This window comes from Oncorhynchus mykiss, chromosome 12 (assembly GCF_013265735.2).
Source record: "Oncorhynchus mykiss isolate Arlee chromosome 12, USDA_OmykA_1.1, whole genome shotgun sequence".
NCBI lineage: Eukaryota > Metazoa > Chordata > Actinopteri > Salmoniformes > Salmonidae > Oncorhynchus > Oncorhynchus mykiss.
In genome coordinates, this window is record NC_048576.1 from 29,433,054 (window position 1) to 29,441,907 (window position 8,854).

The 8,854-nt window shown below is 42.9% G+C and overlaps 2 pseudogenes; both read right to left on the reverse strand.

The window, feature by feature from the left end:
• Positions 1-3,313, reverse strand: part of LOC110537376 — a 42,497-nt pseudogene extending 39,184 nt beyond the window's left edge.
• Positions 3,314-6,566: 3,253 nt separating this feature from the next.
• Positions 6,567-7,777, reverse strand: LOC110536838 (annotated as a pseudogene).
• Positions 7,778-8,854: the final 1,077 nt, after the last annotated feature.

The following is an 8,854-nucleotide window of genomic DNA, read 5'->3' on the forward strand; positions in this document are numbered from 1 at the left end:
ACAAGGAGTACCGGAACGAGGTAGTTGAGGGGATTGATTGAGGTAATATGTACATGTAGGTTTGGTTAGGTGATTGATTGAAGTACTATGTAGGTAGTGGGTGAAAATCAGAAAGTCCGGGTAGCTGTTAAATGAACTGTTCAGCAGTCTTATGGTTTTGGCGTAGAAGCTGTTCAGGAGCCCTTTGGTCCCAGACTTGGCACTCTGGTACCGCTTGCCAAGCAGTAGCAGAGAACAGACTGACTTGGGTGGCCGATGTCTGACAATTTTTAGGGAATTCCTCTGACACGGCCAGGTGTAGAGGTCCTGGATGGCAGGGAGCTCGGCCCCAGCAATTTACTGATCCATACACACTACCCTCTGTAGCGCCTTGCGATCAGATCCTGAGCAGTTGCCAAATCAAGCAGTGATTGTGCAGCTGTAAAACTTTGAGGATCTGAGGGCCTATGTCAAACCTGCATAGCCTCATGACGGGAAAGAGGCATTGTCGTGCCTCTTCACAACTGTGTCGGTGTGATTGGACCATAAGTCATCAGTGATGTGGAAACCGAGGAACATGAAGCTCTCAACCATCTCCACTACAGCCCCGTCGATGTGAATAGGGGTGTGCTCGGTCCTCCGTCTGTGTGTCTCCGTCCCATAGAGGCCATTGTTGACATATTTCTATATAACTTGGGGCATAGCAATAAGCTCCAGCATTTAATGCAGTTTTTGCATCCTACCTGGGGAAGGTCCTGAGTCCCAGAGAGGCCTATGGAGTCCAGAAAAGCAGAGAAACTGGTCTGGTACACATTCTTCACCTGGAACACAAGTACAACAGATGACCAATGAGATGACAGACACAGAAACCCAAACACAGAATTCTCAGCCATGTAAATGTACTGTCTGAACCTCACCTATTCTGTGTGACAAATGACAACGTCTCAACCTTATAAGTGGATGGATTGGGTGTTTGTCTTAAGTAAATTAAAGAGAATGTCAATGTGAGGGCATGAGGCTTGCAGTGGGAAGGGGAAGTCTGAGACTGAAGGTCAAAAAGTCTTATTGTAAAGTGGCTGCAGCAGGCTAGGAGGGCAGCGCCTGATGAAGAACTCCAAAACACACGTCATATCCTTCCATCTGATGGCCAGGTCATCCCCCATCTACGGAACCCTTCCTGCAGACAGCACAGACAATGCACATCAGCAGCAGTATCATAACACAGGCCTGTCTTAACAGCGTCATGGGGGAAAACAGACCCATGGATAGAAACGTGCTGCTCACCTCGCCAGAACTCTGACTAAGCATGAAGAGGGAAAGGTCTTTGTTGCTCTTCGCCTTGCAAAAAAACAAAATTTGCAACATTAGTGATCAATAACCACTGACCCACCTTTTGCCAAAAGGAACATTATCCAGCAGCCCTGCAGGATTTCTTTCCACCTGGAACAAAGAACTGATCTGGGCACTGGCGCTGACAAAGGCTCCACTGGTACTCCTGGATCTACTACTTACTTCAGATCCACTGCCTTCTGGACTTGAGTGAAAGGTAAAACTTGCAACTTCCAAGTCAGTCACAACCACAAACAAGCAAGCACCACAAAGCCTTTGAGTGTCCTGTGTTGACAGAGAGAGAAGAAAAATGTAATGTATCGTCAATCTCTCTGTGAATAACCTTGAATAAAATGTATATCAGAGACAAATAGTTTGTGTTCAGTTGTTTATTCACTTGTTATATTCTATCCCTCAGAGCATACAGAAATGGTATTAGTAGATTTTTAAAAAAAAGTTTATTTTCTACTAGTAACTTGAGGACAATGAGTGGATACGTACAGGGACTTTGTCCACTGAGGCCTGAACTGCCTTCCATATTGCCCAGGCACGATCACACACTGCATCTGTCAGTCACAAAGTCAGCATCCTTCTCTTTGTGCCTGATGGTTCAAAAAAAGTTAAAATAAAGAAAGTTACACATTTAGATAAACCATACACTGTTTTGACAGTCATGATTTGTGAGGGGAGCAATGAGTACAGGTAGTTAGTTGTTGTGGCATTCGTGTGTTTTTTAGTCATTGTCTGTAAACCTTAGTTGCTACATGCCTTTTGGACATAATGATAAAAACCCATTGATTTTAGTTCAACTGTCATACCACACCAGAACACAAAATAGAAGCTTGTTTTACTCCAATGTTTAAACAATGTAAGCGTAAAATGCCTTAAAAAGCTATACTTTTGATATCATTGATAGCCAGTCCTTGCATCCATAGCTGTTTCTGAATTTGAGAGTGGTTACATTTGGCCTTTGCATTTCTCCAGGCCAACCCCTCAGCTTTTTGACCAAAAACAGAGGCAGGGTAACTGCTTTGTTATTGTTTCAACTAAGGATTATAGATAGTTTTAACGCCATAATTCTAACACATAATGGTAAGAAGCGTAATCCAGTCCCAAATGTTGTGCCCATGCTTACTTACTAATGTTGAAGAAGATTACTGAAGTGGGAAATAATATCTATGAACCGAGATCAAATCGACTGGAGTCATTTTAGTGGGGGCATATGAAAGCCCCATCATATTAGCTAATTTATTTGGCTTGACAACAGTACCCAAGAACCTTAGAGTACAGTAGCTAACAAAATGAGTGGCATGCCACATATTCCCAAATGCTTTAACTACAACAGTAACATGTTTTCCCAGCTGTTCGACTCGACCTGTTTTCGTATGGGATGTTGCTGGTAGCTAGCTCGCATACAATTACCAATTATAATTTTACGTACAGAAAATAACGTTATATTTTAGACAGTAACATAACAGGGTAGCTAGTGTTTTACACAATTAATTTGACTCGGTATCTTGTTAAATACGATAGATAGATGGGAAGTTTACCTTTCTATGGATAATTCAGGCTTGTCCGAGGAGGCATTTTCTATTCTGTGTTTAATTTCCTTGTCCTGTGCTGCTCCAGAGTTGCGTTTTCTGGGTGGCATCTTGGTGTGTTATCAGATTATTAAAACTAAATACAAATCAGTAACTGTCGTTCTTCTATTTTATCTCAATCCGATATCGTAGAACCCCCGGTTTTCAATTGTCCGCTGACTCGCGGCAGAAAGAAACCGCAGAAAAAGGTTGCAGACGCACATCCACCAGACGTCCTTCCCCCCCCCAGAAAAACAGAGGGTTGACGTACGAGGCCTCCTGGCGGCCATGTTGGAAGACCACCGCATCAATTATTTCGACAACTGCATAGTAACAGTACCTAAAATTATTATTTGTGCTGGATTTGGCTGCTCTAACAAGACAACAGGAATAACATATTCTTTACAGATTAGCCGTATATTATTACATCAGAAAAGCAAATCAACTTTTTTGCAAATCAAGACCTGAACCCAGACAGCTGCAAGTCATGTGTTGCAGCCTTGCTATAATGTTTTAGGGCTCTCTTCATGTAGTGTTGTCATGAAGTGTGTTGTCCTATTTTTTAAATCCCAGCTCCCATCCCCACAGGAGGCCTTTCATTACAGTAAATTACAAAAAAGTATCCTTCTGGCTGGCAGGGCAAGATTCCTGGACAGTGAAATCCATTATCAGTCTCTTCATACACACAGCTCTGTAGGTGATAATACACTCTCCACCTCCACCAGTGAAGGGTCATGCCTGTCCCATTTTCCCAGGTCATAGCTGCGAAATCCACCTCAAGGTTGAACGTGTCTGTCAGGTTTACCGTGAACAGAGCCTTCACAGTCTACTCCTTCCTCTCCCACTCCATTGTTGTTCAAGTTGTTCACCCTCCAGGAATTTGAGGTCAAATAGATTTCTTAAAATAACGGAGAAAGAAAGAGATTAATAAATAGATTTTTTATAATGAATGGGATTTGACTGTATATTTCCTTACTGATGTAAACCCAGGGTTTCACAATAGGCGGTCGACGGGTGATTTTTCTGTGCAAAAACGCATACAGTACCAGTCAAAAGGTTGGACACCTACTCATTCAAGAGTTTATTTTCACTATTTTCTACAATTGTAGAATAATAGTGAAGATATCAAAACTATGAAATAACACAATCATGTAGTAACCAAAAAGTGTTAAATCAAAAAATATTTTATATTTGAGGTTCTTCAAAGTAGATACCCTTTGGTTTGATGACAGTTCAGCTGGAATGCTTTTCTAACAGTCTTGAAGGAGTTCCCACATATTCTGAGCACTGGTTGGCTGCTTTTCCTTCACTCTGCGGTCCAACTCATCCCGAACAATCTGTTTGTCAAATACTTTGTTTGGTATTACTGCAGTCAATTTGCAGTGTACAAATTATTTAACTATGTTCTGGCCTCCAACCATCTGCTCGAGGAAATATCGGCCCACGGCTGAATGTAATTTGTGACTCCTGTCCTACATTATTTGCACACTGGCAGCCTTTAAACTATCAAGGGTTTCATGTGTTCTTAGTGTGGCTCCAGTATTCAAGCCATTTCAATACAGCTTTATTTGTCCCCTTAGGGCAAGGGTGGGGGATGTCCGGCCTCCGGGCCTTATACGGCCTTCAGGACCGTTTGATCAGGCCACTGAGCCAATTCATAAATACATTTATATAAAAAAGCTCTAGACATCGTTTTTACACAAAAATGATTTTTTACAAATCCAGCCACCTCCCCCAAAGCCTTGGCGCTACCAGACAGCTCATCATCGAGCACCTGTACATCAGAAAAATGGCTACAGTAAAGACAAGTCAATGCAGAGTAACGTTTTCCAAGACAAATTAATATAGAAAGGCAAACATGTATGCCTAGTTTGTGGGGATGCACTTGCAGTAATGAAAAAGGCAAATTTGGAGCATCATTACAGCTCGAAACATGCTAAACTGAATGAGTTGCAAGGACAACTTTTTGTGGATAAAGTCATTGCTCTTCAGCGGGGTTTTGGTGCCCAACTTTACAAAACATTTTCCCATCCAAATGAGGTTATGCAAGCAAGTTGTGGTGCGTGAGCTTATCGCAAAGAAACTGAAGCCTCATTCGGAAGGAGAATTTGTAAGAGTGTCTCCTTGTCACTGCAGAGTTCCTAGCACCAGACAAAGTTAAATTGTTCCAAAGTGTCAGTTTATCTCGAAGAATCGTCACGGAGCGGATAACTGACATGGCACAAAACATTGGAGGACTTCACAAGAAATTGAGTTTCTCTTTGGCATGTGATGAAACGACTGACAACAAATAATGCCCAATTTGTGCGTGGTATTAGAGGAGTTTGACACAAGGGAGGAATTGCTGTCTTTGGAAGCCATGCATCGCACCACCAGAGGTGAGGACTTGTCTCGGCTATGAACAAATTTGAGCTACAGTTTGAAAAATGAAGTGGCCTTAATACAGATGGAGCGACAGCCATGGTTGGCTCGAAAAAGCGGTTAACCGCATTAGTGAAACAAATTAATTTGTTCTCAGTCTTGATCAAAGTGATTTAATTGTATGCAACTACATCATACAACAAGAAAGTATGTGTGCACTGTCGCTGAAGCCGAACAATGTAATGGCAACTGTAGTGTCGTCCATCAATGTATCTTTTGATAAAGGGCTGAACAACCGCCAGTTTAAGGAGCTACTGAGTGATCTTGAATCGGAGTATGGTGATCTGGTTTACCACTGAGGTGCGATGATTGATTGAGCCGTGGAAACATGCTTGCACGGTTTTATGACTGACGGATGACGTAAAACAATTAATGAAGGGGGAAAGCTGTTGTGGAACTGAGTGATGACAAGCGGATGTGTGATTTCGCCTTCATGGTGGACATAACCAAGTAGCTGTCTGACTTGAACATCAAGCTCCAAAGGCCGAACCAGTTTCTCAGCGATCTGCTGTCAAACATGAAATCATTCGAAGCTAAATTAAAGCTGTGGCAAGTCCAACTAGAAAGGGGTAACAGTACATGTTCCTACTCTGCAAGGACAAGAGCCTGAGATTACGTCAGAATATGCTGGTGAGTGTGGAAAGCTGGCAAAAGTAATTTTGTGAGCGGTTTAAGGATGAGAAAAGTAAACTGGAGTTGAACATATTTGCAACCCCGTTTAACGTCAAACCAGCAGATGTGCCGGATGGCCTACAACAAAGTCATTGAGCTGCAAAGCAATGACAAGCTCAACCCCAGGTACAACAACCCCCTCTCCTTGAGTTCTACAAAATGTACGTTAGCGCTGAGCATTTTACTGTTCTGAGGAGACATGCGCTTAAATTCGCATCCGTGTTCGGGAGGACCTAAACTGACTCTTGCAAAAACTTGATTCCGCTCAAGACCATCTTCACTGCCAGCTGACAAACGCCTCGTCAAAGTTAAGCAGTTTCAGCCATCGCAGTAGAGGTGAGTTTCAACAAGTAATCATAACATTAATTTACAATACTAATGTTTATTTAAATAGGACTTGCACTTTTCTAAATAATCAAGGACACAAGTCATATTTAAACAATAAAACCAATGTCTGATTAAAGTCAGATTAAAACATGAATAAAGCAGAAAATAGCACACGTTAATAATATGGCCCCAGAATAAATAACACAGCTGGGGTGAAAGGGGATAGATGGCAGTTTCTTTCAATTACTCACCACTGAGGGTGGATTTCAGACAGAGAGGGATGCTTTCCCAGAGATATAATGTAAAGGTCAAGGGTCTGCCTGACTCAATTGGAGAAATGGGGTGCAGAATACCCAGCATGCTTGAAGTAGAGCAGCACTTTGCGGCCCCATGAAGGGCAGAGACAGATCATTGCAATGATGTCCTGGCAAAACTGGTTCACGCATGTGAATATTAAGGAATGCAGACACTTAGTGAAAGTATCTGAATACACCAATGACATACAGTAAGTGTGGGGCATGTCTGAATAGTGGTTAGTATGTAAAATGTAGTATGCAGGGTATGGAATTGAGGTGCATGTTGCTGTGTACCATAGAAGGAGATGCCAATGAAGAGGGTAATGAGGCAAAAGCTAGTGGCGAATGAGTCGATGAGGGTGAACCAGTAAATCCCTCCCTATGGAGAGACGGACACCAGCACTAACAAACACCCCTTCCTCACTAATACACACGAGATCAACAGCAGTCCCATTAGACAGAAGCCGAAACAAAGAACTCCCAGGAACAGAGACTTCTCCTTCATGTTAGCTCTAAGCTGTAGGAACTCATCCAGCATGGCCATGGTGATACCCTCCATGTCACCAAACTACAGGGATGAGGGCCAGAGAAACAGGGAGCGGGGTGTTAGATGTCTGTGTTTGGTGGGTTTAAAGCACTGTGGTTTACCAGAGTGTCGACCCCCAGCATGAAAAAGGAGAGGATCGATCAAAACAGAGCCTGGCAGTTGAGCAAGAGGTTCTGAATATGCCACAAATGCCAAACCGGGACCTGGCGGAAGAATAATGAGCTTATATTTGCCATGATAATAACTGGATGTATTGTAATTACCATGTCATAAACATAAAATAAAATGTATTGTTAATTCAAGAGTGATTTGCTCATTGCGAGCTACCAGTGTCTTCCACCTCTCTAACAGGCACTCCCTTCCGCCAAGCCATGTGACCCAGGATTGAAAATATGGCGAAGCCCACAAAGAGGCTGGTGCTGCAGTTCCCTATGGTGATGACCAGACAGTCCCTGAAAGCAGAACAATGTTAGAATTGACTCCATTTCCCAGCATGCCTGTAGCCTCAGAGTGCATAGAATAGTACTACTGACCTGATGACATTGTTATCAAACTTATTGTAGGAGGCCGTGGAGAGCAGCCCCCCCAACACCAATCCCCAATGAGTAGAAGATCTGGGAGGAGCATCGTTACCTACATGGTAACGATGATTTGATTTGACTTAAGTACATAGCGGTTTTCAACGCTCCCTACCGCACCTGCTATTTCGACCTCTGAATGCCCGGCTATGAAAAGCCAAGTGACATTTACTCCTGATGTACCGACCTGTCGCACCCTCTACAACCACTGATTATTATTTGACCCTGTCGGTCATCTATGAACGTTTGAACATCTTGGAGAATAATCTGGCCTTAATGGCCATGTACTCTTATAATCTCCACCCGGTGTAACAGGGTTATATTGGTGATTCCCCTTGCCACTTTATTGTTAAGCCAATGGGTTTTTGGTTTGAGTTTGTCTTGCCTTCACCTACTCAACATGGCATCTTATTGGCTGGTTTGCGTAGCTTGCTTACGAGGGGGGATGTTCCAGTTAGAATCGTCCCAGTGAACAAGCACCAAACCAGCGGTAAGTTGTTGGTTGCAAAGCACTGTACATCAAAAGTGATTTTTATACTCTCAAGTGATGATTTAAATGTACAATTTATATCAAATATATCAAATTGTTTGTAAATGTTATTCGAACATCACACATAAGATGCAGCGGTTTTTGGAGAATATTTGTTGTGCATTTTGTTGTAGAGAATTCCCGCCAGTACTAGCTAGCAACTTACTGTGTCTGGTGGGGGGGGGGGGTTCATATATTTTGTACAGTGCGTGAGTGCAGAGTTGGATGGTGAGACGTGCATTGCATGACGTGCAATTTTGTGCCGTTCCTAACAGAATAAATCTACATGACTGGTGCTACATGTTGGAGTTCTGTGTCGATGACTGATTGTACACAACGTAAGAAGAGTACTGTTACACCAGCACAGCCATAAGGGGACTGGCCACCCCCCAGAGCCTGGTTCCTCTAGGTTTCTTCCTAGGTTCCACTTTCTAGGGAGTTTTTCCTAGCAACCGTGCTTTTACATCTGCATTGCTTGCTGTTTGGGGTTTTAGGCTGGGGAAACTGGATAATTCAAGCGGAGACATTCCTCATTCGTTTGTTTATACACTGAGCTGATGCACGTATACACTGCATGTAAGGACAGTTCCTACAAA